The sequence below is a fragment of the Symsagittifera roscoffensis genome, unplaced genomic scaffold, assembly GCF_963678635.1.
Source record: "Symsagittifera roscoffensis unplaced genomic scaffold, txSymRosc1.1 SCAFFOLD_145, whole genome shotgun sequence".
NCBI classification, from domain to species: Eukaryota; Metazoa; Xenacoelomorpha; order Acoela; family Convolutidae; genus Symsagittifera; species Symsagittifera roscoffensis.
Window position 1 is genome coordinate 13,992 of NW_026971317.1, and position 16,923 is coordinate 30,914.

Genomic DNA, 16,923 nt, shown 5'->3' on the forward strand with positions numbered 1-16,923 from the left:
TTCAACAAAAACTTTTTATACCCCATTGAAGATATTGACTGAATTCAAATGCAAAAAGATATTTCATCTCCGATTATTTTTTGTAAAGTTCTGGGGGTTTGAAAATCGCCAAATTTGCCTTAATCTGGACTAAATTATGTGCGCTTTTAAGAAATTATTCATAATGCTGAGAGCGTAAAGCGAACTATTTATGCGTGGCGAATAATCCCGCACAACAAAATCGTTTGAAATTGAATTGAGGCTAATTATTCGGTCGTATTACACTCGTACATTTTAAAATTTCATAGTTAGATATGGTCCAAAATGTATAGGTTTTCAAAATTTTATATTTTTTCCCCAAAAACTATTCGATTTGAATAAAGAGACTGTCGGAGCTTTCATGGCTTTGCCCTGATATACGAGCATTCTTGTTTGTACATTAGTTTTCCTAATTAATTTGAAAATTTCGCAGTTTGTCAACAAAAGTATCAACCCAAAACAGAACAATCCAAATGGTTGGGCTATTTGCAAGCTCGAAGGACCGAATGGCCGAAAAAACTCGTGGGCGAAGGACCGAAAACAAAATTAGCCGAAAATCAATTTTTAAAAAGAAACAGTTGCCATTCAATTTAAATGAAATAAATGAAGCAATATTTTGTTTCTTTCACAACGAAAAAAATTGAAATATAAAATTTGTTCCAGTTCGGCTGCGGTCAGTGACAATTTGAAAACTTTGCATTTTTCTTCCGTTTTTATTTTCGGCCAATATCAATATTCAATCCCAGGAAATGTTTACTTTCTTTCCAACTTTTAGATTACTGGAATCTGATTGGCTGATTTTTATTTTCGCGCATTCGGTCCTTCGCGAATGAGGGGTTCCACCCACAATGGTGACGAACACTGATTCAAGAGCACGACAGCACTTGCGCGCAATGCAATTGAAATTGAGCAAGCAAACGATTCATGGCATTGTTGCGTTTGGAATGAGCGTTCTAAGTTGATTAAATTGAGTCTGCTAAATTATCGGTGGAATCCCTCATCCGCGCAGGACCAAATGCACGAAAAAAAAATCAGCCAATTAGATTTCAGTAATTTCAAATTCGGAAAGAAAGTAAACATTTCCAGGGACTGAATATTGATATTGACCAAATATAAAAACGGCAGAAATATACAAAATTTTCAAATTGTCACTGACCGCCGCGGAGTTGGGACAAATTTCATATTTCAAGGGTTTCGTTACGAAAGAAGCAAAATATTGCTTCATTTAATTCATTTTAATTGACTGGCAATTGCTTCTTTTTAAAATTGACTCGGCTAATTTTGTTTTCAGTCCTTCACTCACGAGTTTTTTCGCGCATTCGGTCCTTCGCGCATGAGAATAGCCCCCATATGATCGACCAGCTAAAAAACTGGTCTGCTACGAAAATCATACCCCAATTTTTTCAAAGTGTAATTACGATAGGAGCCAATTCTAGGAATTTCTTGAGGGGGGATTCAAAAAAAGGCCTTTTGAGCACTGTTTGGAAATTTTTTTTAACCAAAAAGTGCATTTTTTTTGGAGCGCGCTTCCCCCTCAAGGCTTTAATTGCTTCAATAAGTACTTGCTTTAATAAATACTGATTATTCCTCGTTCCTCTGTTTTATTGGCTGAATTATTTCGTAGCTGCTTTACTCCCACCCAATTATCGGATGTATGTGGAGATGGGGTAATTGAGGGATGGGTAAATGAAAAAGTTGTCAAAAATAGGGATACGGTGTTAAATATATGAGGATTGTTCTGCCAATTTTTTCATAAATGGTGTATAGGTATAGAGTTGGAGCAGACCAAAAACTGAGTAACGCAAAAATTGTTGCCAGTTTTGGTAATAAATTTTCAACCTGTTAAGCATCTTATGATTTATTATAATGGATTTTTAATGAAACATAATCGAATGAAACTTTTTGAAGAAAATGTGAGGGTGTAAGGGTAAAAGTGTGTGAATGTATGGGTCTATAGATGTATAAAAAAACAATTTGTGAAAATAATCATCAAAACAAGCCAAAAGTAAGTCTCAATTTACAAAATCCAACTTTCAATTTAGTAGTGGTTGGAATAGCAAAAGCTGGTCGGTTTAATTCTATCCAAAATCGGTTTAATTCTATCCGGTCGGTTTAATTCTATCCGATCGGTACAAATTTCAAACCTAATTTGAGTCCCTTTTTGTGCATGTAATCCGCCAAGCTTTTTATGCCACTCGGAAATAACTTAGGATCCGCTTCCAAGAGGCCATCTTCACTTCTTCTTTTCATCAGCCAGCAGTCATCAATCGCAACATAAGTAAACCCTGCATCTCTCAAACCCAAAGAGACCAATGCATCCGCGATTGATTTGAACAAATTCTCGTGCAGGCATTCGTCAGGGAAATTTGTACAGTCCGTCTGACATCTACAAAAAATGCACTGAAGTTAACTAAAAAAGCTACGTGCATTAAAGTTAAAGCCCAAATGATGCGTTGGCTTTATTAACTCATATTAAAAAAAATTTTGGGTTGAAGGAACTCAAAAATGAGCTCAAAATTGTTACAAAATGAAGCTAATTTCTTGTTGCGCCCCCGCAAGGGTTGAGAGAATTTACTTCAGATTAAATAAGTAACTAACACTTAACAGCAGGGATGGATTTAGGGGAGAGGGGGGGGGGCGGGGGGCGGACGCCCTTTTTCCTCAGAGACTCGACTCCTTGCCGACCCAAAGGGCCCCCTTTGTAATATTTTAAGATATCCAATTTCTGGTGACGGACCTTAAAAAAGTTCTACAGGCGCCTAAGGAACCAATATATAATAAATTTGAGGGGGGTGCGCGCGCCGAAAAACGTAATTTTTTGGTCAAAATTTTCCAAAAAGTGCGTAAAAACGCTTTTGGACCGTTTTTTCAAAACTTTGCCTGCGGCGCTGACTATTTAGCCAAAACAGGGTTTTTTATAATGCTTTGGGAGAGCTTGGAAACCAGTTTGCTCGATCTAAAAAAGGTCAACAAAAAAAGTTTTTGAAAATCCGCGCCAGCTATTAATGAAACAACCGTTTTTGATCAGATTTTAAGTCGAAGCTCTACAGAATTCTACTGCTGTGTTTCTGAGCAATAGAATTTTGTAAATTCGGAAAATTGCTTTAACAACATATTTTAACCCAACAAAATGCCATATTGGTCTTGACAAAAACCTTTCGCTCCAAATTTCGACAACCACAAAAAACTTTTGGTAATTGACCGAAATCGTAAATAAGATCTGTATAGCGAAATATCAGAATTGATATCATTTTTCTTCAGCGATTGTTTTTCAAAAATTTTGCAAACAGATTTTCAGATTTTTCTTGATAAACTTCACGATGGCATAAATTTAAGGTGAAAGGGGGAAAATAAAAATTCCGTGCATGGAATTTTGATTTTTGCGAGTTTTCTGAACGGAAATTATTTGAAAAAAAATTAAATGGGTTTTTGTAGCGGTTACATGGCAAAAAAACTTTTATCCTGACGCCGGTTGTAACTTTTTGGCCTAACCTTTCCGCTATTGATTTTTATGGGAATATTTATTGCAATGGACTATATCCCCAAAAATTTAACCCATACAATCAATTTTCATGGCCATCTAACCATAAGAATGGATTTTTACGGGACTTTAATCAATCAAAACTCAAAAATCCATTATAATCCATTAATATCGATTAAAAACGACTTTGTTGCTCAGAAAAATATCATCATTATGATCCATTTTAAAAGAAATAAAAAAAAAATTGTGCAATTTTATAGAGATTGACAAAGAAAAAGCAATCTAACCGATTATTATCCTTGAAACTCTACTGCGAGTTAAACGATACTTTTTCCTTAAAAACGTGTTAATCAATTTTAATCGTGTTAATTTATGATTTATGGTTGTTAGGTAAGATTACCTAGTTATGACCTTTTGGTTATACTCATAGAGTAATTACAGATAGGTACACCGTCTGTTCGTCACACTATCTAATTTTTGGCCGGATAGAATCGTGTAACTTCTTAGTCTAATACCAATCTTAATCTTACTCTTATATCTCCTAGTCTCAATAGGTCTAGTGTATACTGGTATTTGCGAGTTAGTTCTTGGAGTTTATCTAGAAGGAGAACAACTGTGTTCTAAGTTTAATTCAAATTGCTCTGGTGCTGAAACTACGAGTACTTTCAGCCTTTACAAATAAGTGGGTTGTTAATTGATGGAGTATGATTGGTTAGTATTTAATATTTTATAGAAATAAAATATCATATCAATAACCAATAATAATTTTTAGTTTAGATCTGGTTCCACCCATCCTGAGTTTAGAGAGTTTTAGTTTCTAAAGGTTTAATGTAGTAAAGTATGGATGATGTTGTTTTTCTTTTGAAGTTGCGAGCTTTTGTTTTCTTTGATGAGGAAAAAGTGTTATTTTTTCGGGTTCGGACGAATAGAAATTGTCATGTTCTTGTTCTTAAGTGGTTGTCATTGATCGTGATAGTTCTTGAGAGATCGTGTCAAGACGTCTGATTGATTGCAATGAAGTGCTGATTTGGTTAGGTAGAGAGCAGCAGTGCTCCAGCCTCGTTCGGATGTAGCATGAAGCTTGACTTTCGTGTGAAGTGGCGAGTGACTAGGATCTGTACGTGTACTCAACATCGAGATGGCTATTGGTCTGTGTCAATGGGTTTCCTTTGCTGCGATGCCAGGTCGTACTTTAAATCCTTCGAGTGTCGTGACTGTAGGCAGCAAGTCGGGTGTGTTTGCCATTCCGTAGTTGGTGTGTGATTGGGTTGTCAACTTCCTTGCTGCTCACCTTGGGCTTTATGAAATCTTTATACTGCATTGTATTATTTACATATACAAATCTTTGTTAATTTCATTTTTAGTTATGATCTTATATTTGTGGTTATCGCAAAAGCCTTTTTGTTTTAGTTTAGTTAATTTTAAAAGTCACCCACCCTTGAGAAACTCTTGTCAAAAATAAGATTGTGTTCACAAACCGTGGGTGTAGCACGGTGGGTTAGGCCGGCTATAGAGCATGCTCAGGACGTCCTCTTTGGTGGGTTAAACTAGGAGTGGAGTATAATATAAAGCTCTCTTTTTGTAGGGTCCTTTTTTGTTTCCAAGCTTTTGTGCCCCTTTTAATACTGGTTTTTTTTTCTTGTTTTGGTTGCGCCCTTTTTTCAAAAATCAATTCGTTTGGTTTGGGTTTGTCTTTCGACTTTTTTGTGTTTTATTTGTTCTTGTTTAGACTTGAAAATAGTCTTTAAAAGAATAATTTATCCAGTTTTAAGCAGGTTTTAATCCGGTTTGGGTACCGTGGGTTTTCTTTTCTTAGTCATGCTGTTAGGTTGTGGTTTGTGGTGTTTAGTAAGCTGCGTTGGTTAGCTTAGATAACTATATAAATCCTTTCTAACCGGGTTAAAGGAAAGTTTGAAACGTGTTAAAACTGGTTAGAGTTGTTATCCGTGAGAGTTAAAACTTAAATTCATTATTTTAAGCATTTCTTCGTGGGCGAGTTGTTCGATTGTGGATAAGATTGTGGGAGAGTGAATGATTTAAATTTATAAAGAAGCGTCTTTGAAAAAGTTAGTAATACTTTTGAATTTATTTGCATTTTTTAAGAATTTACTACTTTTAAAATATTAATTTTACGGCTTTTGGGGAGTTGAACTTATCAATTTATTGCTTGTTAAAAATATTACTGCATTGGGCAAAAGAATTTATTTATCAATTTACTGCTGTTTGGGGGTATATTTTCCTGCTATATTTATTGCAATTTGTTAATATAAGTGTATGATTGTAGAAAAAAGTTTTCAGTTTTTTAGTTGGTTTTTCTTCTTTGTAGATGATTGTGGATGATCGTGCGGTGAAGGCTAGAGAAAAAGGGAAAACATTTACAAAGAATGGTTAGTTTTGTTCTAACTTGTCAGTTAAGTTTATTTAAATCATTTTTACCTAAATCATCTGTGAAGAATCTATGGGGAAAAACGTCGTGGATGATATCTGATGATGTTAGTAGTTTAGCTAATAAGCGAGTGATGTATTTAGTTTGGAGAAGTGGCCAAAGCAATTCTAGTGCTTTTATGATTTTATGCTCTTCAGTGCTGGATGAGAGTTCATATGGTGTAATTTGGATAATTTTATAAAGTTTGTGGTTATATTTGGTGTTATGGATCAACTCTAGGATCGGGAGTTCGGCGTGCTGTAGGAATTCGTGTGGGACAATTAGTGGGCGGGATTCGTTTACGTTGAAGGTCTTGGTTAAGAGGCAGACTATAGACATCTGTTTGATGGTGCCATAGTTGCGGAGGATGCCTTGTAGGTTAGTGTCTTTGATACAATAAGTGAAGTTGAGAAAGAATGGTGAGGTATATTTGGAGTTATTATATTGAAATCTATGATGAATTTGTCGTGATGGTGTGTTATGACTATAATGGTGTTGGATGAATTTATAGTAAGTGTAAGTGTGCATTCGTTTAGTGCGTAACATGATGTCGTGTGAGCAGTGCAAATCACGTTCTTTGGGTGTGAGGAAATGAAAGATTAGTGAAAAATTGTTAAATTTGTTAAAATATGAGTCGTAAGCTTGTGTGTCACGAAGTGCTGCTGAAATGACGTGATCGTACTTTTTATCTAGACTTTTGAGAGTGAAAACTTAATTTGTTTTGATGAAAAAATTTTTTTGTTAGTTGAGGGGTAGCATTTGTATCAGTATCTAAGAAGGTGTCTTCGTTTGCTATTATGATATTATGATCGTAGTGATCGATGGAAAACTGGTTAGCTTCGGGTTCCGGTGAATCTGAAAAGTGTCTGCTTATATCCGATTTGAGTAAGCTGTTTCGGAGTGAGAACTGTTGTTAAATGGTAGAGTTGAGTGCTGCATTGTTCATTATCATATGGGGTGTTGTATAGTGGTAGTGACAGTGGATTAGTAAAGTGATAAAATGAAGTCCATGAAAGCGTTGGGTATAGTACATGTTCATTTACATAATTAGGGTGTTCATTGTTAGTGTTTGAGTGAAAATAGGTGTTTTGCGGGAAAAAAAGGTAAACATACTTGAAGAAATTCTTTGGTGTTAGTGTGAAGTGGATGATTTATGAATGATTGGGCTGATTGGGGGTGAGATGGAAATGGGGTATTAGGGAATTTTCTTTTAAAGGTTCTATGGGCTCGGGTTGTAGCCGAGGGAGTTGGGTTGGACGAAGGAGTTGGGGTTGATGTGTTCGATGATGTGATTGATTGTGAGAGTTGGTGAATGGTTAGTGTTTGAGGGTGCTGTAATTGTTGCTCGAGTGTGATGAAATTATCGAGTTCATTAGCTAATTCCATATTTACAGGGCTGTTGTTGTCGGGCGGGTCACTGTTCAGGGGGAATATGTGGGTGTTATGTCAGTAAGAGGAGAAGACGTGGAAGGAGGTTCAATTCGGGAATGAAGAGGTTGAAAAGGGCATTGGTAAAATGTAGATGGGCTGGGTTCTGAGTTGTCAAATTCGTCAGGGGTTTCGGTGTCTGAATTATTACATTGAGAGATAGTATCATATGCAGTTGTGTTGGAGTTAGTATCTGAATCCATGCTGGGTGAAGTGATAGCGTGAGGTGATTCAGGTGGGGAGAAAGCAAAAAGTGGTATGAACGGGAAAGTTGCTTTGAAGGTTGGCTGGGTAGGAAATTGAGCAATGGAGTGATCCAACTTGGCGGCTCATCGTGGGCTAAAAAGATGATTGTTCTGAGAACGAAAATTAGTGGTGTGTGGTTGTTCTATGATTTGTTCATATGTGTCGTCTATATTGGGTTGTTGGGTTAGAATGTGTGTAATCGGGCTTTGTGGGTAACTATGTCTTGAAGAGATGTACTCTGTCATGGCTATAATTCTAAAATTTCGTGGTACTAAGGATAATGGATGATTATGACTTATAGTTTGTATTTGTGGTGCAGTAGGCCTTGTATTCGTGTTGTTTTGTGAATCGTCATATGTATTTGTTGTTGTTGATAATTTTTTATTGTATTCTTTTTTTTAGCGTCTAGTATTTTATTAATTGATGTTGAGAAAATTCCGAAAAATCCTGCAAAAAGTATGCGTGCTACGCTTGCTTGTTTGTTTAGTTGTGTATAAATTGCGCACGTATTATAGATTCTTTTTAGTAATAAAAAAATTCAATAAAATTAAACATTGATATAGTTAAGATAAATATAGTTAATCTTTCTAAGATATAACAGGGCCATCCTAGAAAGACAAGAAGTTTTTTTTTCTAATTTACAAAACAAAAAATGTTTTTTGGTGATATATTTTGTGGTCTGTGTTTTTCGCCTGTGTTTTTGTAATCTTTTATGTCTTCAAAATATCCGCTGTACTCTTGCAAGTTTCTGCAAGTTTTCCTAAGTTTTGGTCTATGGATTGTCGTTGTATGGTGTCCATTTTCCATTCTTGTGAGTAGTTCTTGAAATTGTTGTGTACGGATGTGGTGTTAAACTTCAGATTCAGAGTATATACCTTTTGACTGTAAATCGATATTAGGGTTTCGGGTAATAGCTCTAATACTTTCTGGTGAAAACTTTTTTTAATGGTTGCATAAGTGTAGGGTATGGTGTCAGAAGGTAATATTTATCTTCACGAGGTTTTAATTGTACAACATTGTGGCTATCTTCTGATCCACATGGGACGGCTGTATTCCAAAAATAAGTTCTGCGTGAGAGTGTGTCATTAAAATCAACTTTATTTTTATAGAATATGGGAATTCTTTTGTAACATCTTATATCTTCAAAAACATATAATGGTGATACTTTTTTGGTACAAGTGTAATACCATAGTATGTTTCCTTTGTACTTAATGAATTTTGATCTGTTTCCTGATATTAAATATCCTGCATAAGGAATTTTCAGAAATGCAAGTGCGAGTGATTGTAGAATTTGTGTTCTTTCAAGATCGCATAAGTGATGGAGTGTTTCAAGTTCTGATAAAGACATTTCTTGAAAAGTTCTACTTATTGTGTAGTCTAATTTCATGTCTAGGTGAATATCAAAATGAATTGCGCCAAAATAAGTGTTGTTCATGAGTGATAGTTCTTGTTAACGTGTAATGTCTTGTCTTATGGTTTAACTTTTCCACCAGAAGATGTACTGGGTTGTATGAATTTTTGCCGTTAGTTGAAGGGTGATGTGTTGCATGTTGTTGAATGTGATTCAATTACTTGTATTCATGTTGAAATTTCTTCGTATTTGACAAGAATTTCTGAATATTGTGTCTTATTAAGTGGTGTGCTATATTTACAAGCGAGTTCTGTTTCTGGGTAAATTTGGAAACATGGCAGTTTGTTTTCTATATTATGAAAATTTCTAAATTTATAACTACATTGTCTGATCTTATCTGGGTTTACTTCTTCATAAGGGATGGATTCAGTAAATTAATTTTAGTGAAATTTTATCTTTCTACTGTGTATTTTTGCTACTTGAAATGTGGTTAATGTGTCTTCGAGGATCCAAACAATAGTTACTTGTGTTCGTGTAGTGGGATCGCAATATCCTTGGTCATTTTTGCAAGTGAATTGGATTCCTTGATCATTTATGGTGTCATCTTTTAAATCTCATGTTAAATTCACTTTTTCAAGTTGTATTTTCCAATCAAAAGACATTATTTCTCGGTATCTTCTATTTTTCGTGTCTGCTTTACAGTTTGAGGGATTGTTTATTCCGATGTGTGGTATCCAATTTTTATCATGGAGAACATAAGTTATTCTTCCATGTGCGCAAAACAAAATGGAAATTTGTCATCTAATTTTATATGGCCTTGGTATCTTACAAGTTCAGCCTGATGTGCAGAGTCTGGGAATACTTGAAAGTTTACCAATTTTCTGTTTGTGCCTTTGTTTGTTGTAAGTTTTAATCGGCTTAGTTCGTTTTTACAATCACCAGGGCGGAGATGTAAAAGTCTTTCGATATTACTTTGATAGAAAGATTCATGATCTAGTCTAATTTTATATCCATTTGAGACTTGAGAACAGTGTACTTTTTTCTCCTCGGAAAATTTTGCCGTGAATTTATATCCTGTTAATGTTGTAGCTCGGTCTTTTGAGTAAAGTGTAGCTATTAAATTTGTTGTTTCTATAGCTTGTAGTTCGGATTCGCATTGAGTTACTTGATTTATTGAATATTTGTGTAGTGTTTTTTGTTCATTTTCTTCACAAAAATATTGTGTGACTAGTAAATTTTGGGGTCCTGTTCGGGGGGAAGGGTTGTTTTGATTCTGTGATTCTGATCAAATAAAAGGGAAAAGTGTTGGAAAAATTAGTATCCTCAAATGATACATGTGTAGGATAGTCCTGAATATGGATTGTATAATGTTATATATCCAAGTGTCTTTTTTGTGTATCTATCATATTTATAAATGATTTCTGTAGTGATAAATGGGGGAGGTAAAGATTGAGCTATTATATTTGTAGGAGCTAGAGGTATAAGATGGTGAATTTTAATATTTAGTTTTACTGTGATTTCGTTTTTGAGTGTTAAGTTATCCTGTGTAAGTATTTGTATGTTATCTTCTTGTACATCTTTGTGAATATCGTGTCGATATTGCAATCTTTTTAGAGCCCAGTTGTGTAGTCTATTACTATCGTGGTTTGGACCAAATAATGGACGGGTGCTACGAATGTATTCCAATCTAGTCGTAGGGTATGTTATTGATTGAATATTCTCGATATCTAGCGTTGATATTTGTAGGAAAATTTGGAGGAAAGGGTGTTGTTGATGTTTGACTTATTGAAGGGGTTGAGGGAAGTGAAAGTGTTTCCGGTAGTGACAAAGATGGGTCAGATGACATGTCTACGGGATCATTCACTAAATTTGGTTCACCTTGAGTGAAGGCTTGGGTCATACAATATGGGAGATGTTGTGCAGTAGCTGGGAGATTAAAAGGATTTTCACGAATTTGTTCGGATGTAGGGGTTGAACCTAAGTAATCCGGTGGTATGTTTGAGATAGTGTGTTGTGATGTGGTTGGGGGAGTACTTTGGATTGGAAAGGTCAAGAGAATTTGCTATAGGTGGCTGATGTATGTTGAATTGAACTCTGGGTTTTGAAACTTTCTATTTCGTCTTGGATGTATGATTTGTCTATTTATTTCGGGCGTGTTCTGATTTTAGCTTAAGTGTCTTGCTCTGTTAAGGTCTTGCTGGAGAGGGGGGTATATATTATAAACTGGCTCGTATTGTGGTTCGCTCAAAGGTGCTTGGCGAATTACTGATTCTAGAGGTTCTGACAATCGTGCGTGTCTTTCTTCAAATTAATATGGGTTGTTTTGAAAATAAATGCGTGTTGATGACTGTGGATTATTTGTTTGACTTTTTGTTGGTGTTGTTGGAAGTTCTCTTGAGATGTTGTTGATGGGGACTCGTGTGGGGGTTGTTGATTAGCAATTTTGGAAGATTTGTGAAAAAAATATTTTGTATATGAAGAAATTTTATGTTGATTGTAATATTCTTCGATGAAATGAATTAAAAGTATCGTTGCTAGTGCAAAAATTATTATTGCCTTTTTTGTATGTTTACATTTTGTCATAATTAGGGATGTTAGAAATATTACAAAAAGAAGAAAAACACCTTTTTTTTGAATAGGTGTCGTAACATTTAGATAGTTATTGAAATATAAAACCCGAGGAGATGATCAAGGATTTTTGCAAAATTAATGTAGGCTTTGGCTAAGGAATAAAAAATGATGAAAAAAAGTGCAAAAAATTATCAGGAGAAGGATGAAGATTTCTAGGGTGTCAGCTATAAAGATTATACAAAGTTTGAAGAAAAATTGAAATTGTTGAAAAAAATGTTTGAAAGAATTTGTTGAGGATTGTTGACTGTTTGAGAAAGAAGCATTGAAGAAATGATTCGTTCTGTCGAATTATTTTTTATTTTTTGAGGCTAAATTCGAGTATGATTGGATTATTCATTGATTTTTTGGCAAGTGGGTTGGATATAGGCAATTTTGGTGACGGGAAGTTTCGAGGGCTAATAAAGAGCTTCCTAGTTTTTTTTTTATTTATTGGATGATCGGGGGCATTCAAGAGTTATTCGTACTATAGGCTAAACAATCATGTCTACTTTGTTCTTTAGGCTAATTTAATATTTTTTTTTGAGGGAGTTTTGAGGTCTAAGTCACCAATATTGTTGATCTTTGTTCTACTTGATAGAGGAGGGTTGTAATATTGAGATTTTGTTTTATTTGGTTGTCAAATTTGAGTGGAAGGCTCATTTTTGACCTCGAGGTCTTTGAGTTATACTTGGAGATACCCTTGAAGGTTACAATTTTTCGGCTAAAGAAGTCGTGTCAAAAATGAGGTGATGATTCGGAAAGGTTCTGACTGGCTGAAATTCAACTAGTATGTTCAAGTGCTTTCAGCATGAATTTTGAGAAAATGGAGAAAAGGTCTTTTAAAAGATTTCTTGAGAGGTGAAAATGATTAATAATTTGGAAGTGTTTTCTGAAATTCAAATTTCTTTAATAATTTAGATTGTGGAATGAATGTTTTGTAATCTTTTCGTGGCTGATTTCGAGTTCGTGAAGATTGTCTATGTTGAGATTTTTGCTTTTGATCTTGTGGTAGAGTTTTTTCTTCTAATTTTCGGATTTTTTCTTTCTTTTTGTGATATCTTTTTGTTATCTACGCATTGAAATTTTTGTTGGGCAGTTTCTTTATTTTTTTATTTTTATGGTTTCGGAATATAGTTCGTATTGGTTTTTTGATTTTGATTGTTATCAGAGTGATCGTGGAGAACTTTAAGTCCTGTGAAGAAGTATAAATGTGTGAGCTTGCGAAGAGCGTATTCTTTTGGGTAGTAGGGTAGGAGATTGTTTCTATGTTGAACAATTTCTTTTTTTGCTACTTTTTGATAAATTTCCTTATGTTTTGTATCTCTGTTTAAAATCCATTCGGTGTGTGTAGCAGAGAATAGTTTTAAATTTTGTGGATGATGAAAGTGATCTACATTGTGTGTATGTAGTGGTAGATTATAACATATTGATTCTTTTGTGGGTTGGCAATAGCCTTGAGCAATAGCCTCACTTGTCGCACCAGATGAGTTATGACCTATTGGTTATACTCATAGAGTAATTTCAGATAAGGTACACCGTCTGTTCGTCACGCTATCTTTTTTTCGGCCGGATAGATTCGTGCAACTTCTTATTCTAATACCAATCTTAATCTTACTCTTATATCTCCTAGTCTCAATAGGTCTAGTGTATTTTGGTTTATGCGACTCCGTCTTTCTGGAGAATGCAACTGTGTTCTAAGTTTTATTCAAGTTGCTCTGGTGCTGAAACTACAAGTAGTTTCAGCACTTACAAATAAGTGGGTTGTTAGTTGATGGAGTATGATTGGTTAGTATTTAATAATTTATAGAAATAAAATATCATATCAATAACCAATGATAAATTCTAGTTTAGATCTGGTTCCATTACCTGAATCTCTGCCAGTTCATGAACCCCATAGCCGGAGTCAGTCCCAGTCCATTATCCTTACTAAGGACCAGTTGAACAATCAGCTGAACAAAAAGTAGATAACCAAGATTCATGTCCGGCTAAAATAATAACCACAATGATTTAAGTATGACAGTTTGGTTCTAAAAAAATTTGATGGGTCCAGTAAAAAAAATTAAGTACTTAAAAAATTCAGAAACAGCTTCTGTTTTTTCGTTTTTACGAGTTTGGGATTCGAGCCCATGGCCAACCAAATGGTCAATTTTTGATATTATTTTGAATGATCCATTTTTGGCCAACCGACCCTAAACTTTGTCAACTGGCGCCTATATATACAAAGTTTTAGAAGGACTGAGCAGTTTTTGGTCAACTTTTCCAAAAAGTGCCTTAAAAAGACAGTTTTGACCGGTACTTTCAATATTTTGATGTCGTTGCGGAAAATTTAGTCAAAATGGGGTCTGTATAGTGATTTTGGAGAACTTGCAAAATCAATTTGGTCAACCTAGAAGAAGGCGAAAACGTTTTCGAATATCCTAGATCCACCTTTGCGTGTACCACCACAATAAAAATTTCAAATTGATCAAATGTTCAAGGAAATCTCTAAAAATAATAAAAACCTGAAATCGCGAAACTTTGGGGTAGGAGTTTTACAACCAGTGGAAACAAGATCTCAAAATGAGTTTAAAATTATTCGAAACGCTTTGCAGTAACAAAAATCACCAAAGCAAAGGTTAGAAACACGTTGATGATGCCCGATTTGAAATTATTCCTTTTCTGGTCACAATTTTTATGGATGTATAAATTTTTCAACAGATCAAAAATTGGTCACAGACGACGATTCTTAACCGGCTACGATTTGCAACAAGCGACGATTCGTACGACAGTTCAGGCAGGCGACATTTTGTAACAAGCGACATTTTCGTAGCAGGCGACATTTTGTAACAAGTGAAGCGAATAACGCTTGCTCCTCTTCGCTCCGCTGCGAATTGTCGCCCATAACGAATTCTCATAAAATTTTAATTAGGGTGATGAGAACAGTCCAAACTTAGTAAATTTTACTATTTGCCAAGTTTATTATTCACCAATTGCAAAAGTAACAGAACTCATCATCAAAAGTAATTTGTTGCTATGAGTCCTAAAATTCAGAAAAAAATTACTCACGCGAAAATAAATCACTGAATCCAAATTTCTGCTTTAAAGAACAATTAAGAAACTTGAACAAAAAATATCATGATGGTATAACACTCAATTCAATAAAGTCTGATTTTTTCCTTGTTTAGTTCTTCTGTGAGTTTTCAGAGTCATTCATATCCGTCAAATAAAGCATACAATTTGGTTTTATCAGTATTTGTTTAAAAATGTCCTGTTGCGAATATAAACACTGAAGATGAAAAAACATATGCCTGCGCCAAACTGTTACAAAGCTGCGCCAAGTTTTTTTGAGCAAACAAAGAGAATCTTTTCCAGTTTTAAGCCTAATTTAAAAAACTATCTTCAATTTAACAAAAAAAATTCGTTTCTACAAATTAAATGATTAAATGTTTAGGAATTTTTCATAAGAAAACGCCAAGCCGAAAAAAGTTTAGGAGAAATTCAGTTATTAAAGCGGATAGTTTATCTGAGCTTAAAATCGCCGTTGATCATCAGTCAAAATTATGTTCAAGCAGACTTGCAGACACAGTTTTTTTCCGCAATAGACCAAAAAGAGGTGATCATCTACGCGCTTTTGACACAAATGATCGAACTTTTTCTCTGCTGCATGAAAACGTGGAAAACGGGGAGCGGTGGTGAAGTGGTTACGTCTCCGCCTCTCTATCGAAAGGTCGGATGTTCGAGGCCCACCATGATCCATGCTCGTTCCTTGAGGGTGAAGCAACATTACCCAGCGCAGAAAATAACCAAAAAAATTGCATGTTGTTCTTAAACAGGGGCACAACAGCGGTTCGCCGTGATGAGCTGTACAGCTCTTGTGTTGGTCCTTTCCGCCGTGGATAAAATGGTCTTAATCTTAATCTTCAAACATACTACAAACGTGAAAACCGGAGAGCAGGTGGAGTCCCTCATGCGCGAAGGTCCAAATGCGTGAAAATATAAATCAGCCAATCAGATTTCAGTAATCTTAAATTTGGAAACAAAGTAAACATTTCCAGGGTCTCGGTATGTATTGAGATTAGCCGAATATTAAAACAGCAGAAATATGCAAAATTTTAATATTGTCATTGACCGCCGCAAATTTGGGACAAATTTTACATTTCAAGGGTTTCGTAATGAAAAGAAGCGAACTATTTCTTCATCTTCTTCTTTTTAATTGAATGGCAACCGCTCATTTTTAAAAATTGACTTTCGGCTAATTTTATTTTCGGTTTTTCGCACACAAGTTTTTTCGCGCATTCGGTCCTTCGCGCATGAGAATAGCCCCCGGACAGCAGGCCGACGGTATTTCGAAGCGACCGAATCGTAACTCAGGATTAGTACAAAATCGAGCGCAACAGACCGAATCGTTCTATTTTTTGTTTTAGCGCAGTTGCTTTAGCCTCTACGTCACAGTCTTCGATCAAATTTTGCTTTGATGTACGTATATTTGCTGGCATTGTTTTTCAAGTTTATATGCGGACTAATAGTTCGAGTGGGGCAATTCTTGGGCACAAAGAGAAGAATTTGAGTTTTTTAATGAAAATCATCCCCCCACACGCCATATAAAGTATAAAAGGATAGATTTCGCTCCTTGTAACAAATCAATTAAGGCAAATAAGCTTCTTTCAACCAATTTGGAACGATTTCTAAGACGGATTAACTCTCCGCTTACGCGTTAATAGCGCGAAATATATCGCGCGCTAATTGTCCCAAATTTGTCAAAAAACTCAAGTTCAAAATGGCAGTCTTTAAATCCCGGTAACTTTACGAAAAATGATAACCGGTAATATATCTTTTCAAATTTGAGCTCAGGACAACAATACCTTTCGAATGATATAAAAAAATTCCGTCAAAAATGGCTAGTTAAAAAGTCGAAATTTGTCCGAAGAAAAAAAACCGACCCCGAGCACAAATATTCCGTTACTTTCGTATCGAAAGTCGGAACAAAAACAAGAGCGATTTTAAAAAGAAAAGAGGTCTAGTTAAATCTATTCATGCAGAGAGAGCATTTGCTTCTTTGTCATTAAGAGTTGCGCATACAGATGATACCAAGCGGTACGCCATCCTTAATCATCCAATCAAGATCTCTGAACTTGAGTTCTGGACCGACACGTGTTTGTTCTTAATTGATACTTTGAACTTTTTTGATAAATGCCCCCCACCCCAACTATCTTCTTCTTCCCCACCTACTCCTGATTGTGTCGATGTAAGCTTGTGAGATGGTATGCAGACATATGGAAAAGATCAAGAAGCGCCACCGGCTAAAAAAAAACGAATGATTTCCCAGCAAAAATGGTTCATAGTGGAACTCAAGTTCTTAAGGTTCACTGCTTAAGCGTGATGAAA

The 16,923-nt window shown here is 35.3% G+C and overlaps 1 long non-coding RNA gene across 1 annotated transcript; it reads right to left on the bottom strand.

Annotated features, from left to right (window-relative positions):
* Positions 1-2,166: 2,166 nt before the first annotated feature.
* On the bottom strand, positions 2,167-14,796 carry LOC134856311 (uncharacterized). Its single transcript, XR_010164728.1, has 3 exons — positions 14,605-14,796; positions 13,426-13,544; positions 2,167-2,404 (listed from the first exon to the last, which is right to left on the bottom strand). It is a non-coding gene; the product is annotated as an uncharacterized LOC134856311 (long non-coding RNA).
* Positions 14,797-16,923: the final 2,127 nt, after the last annotated feature.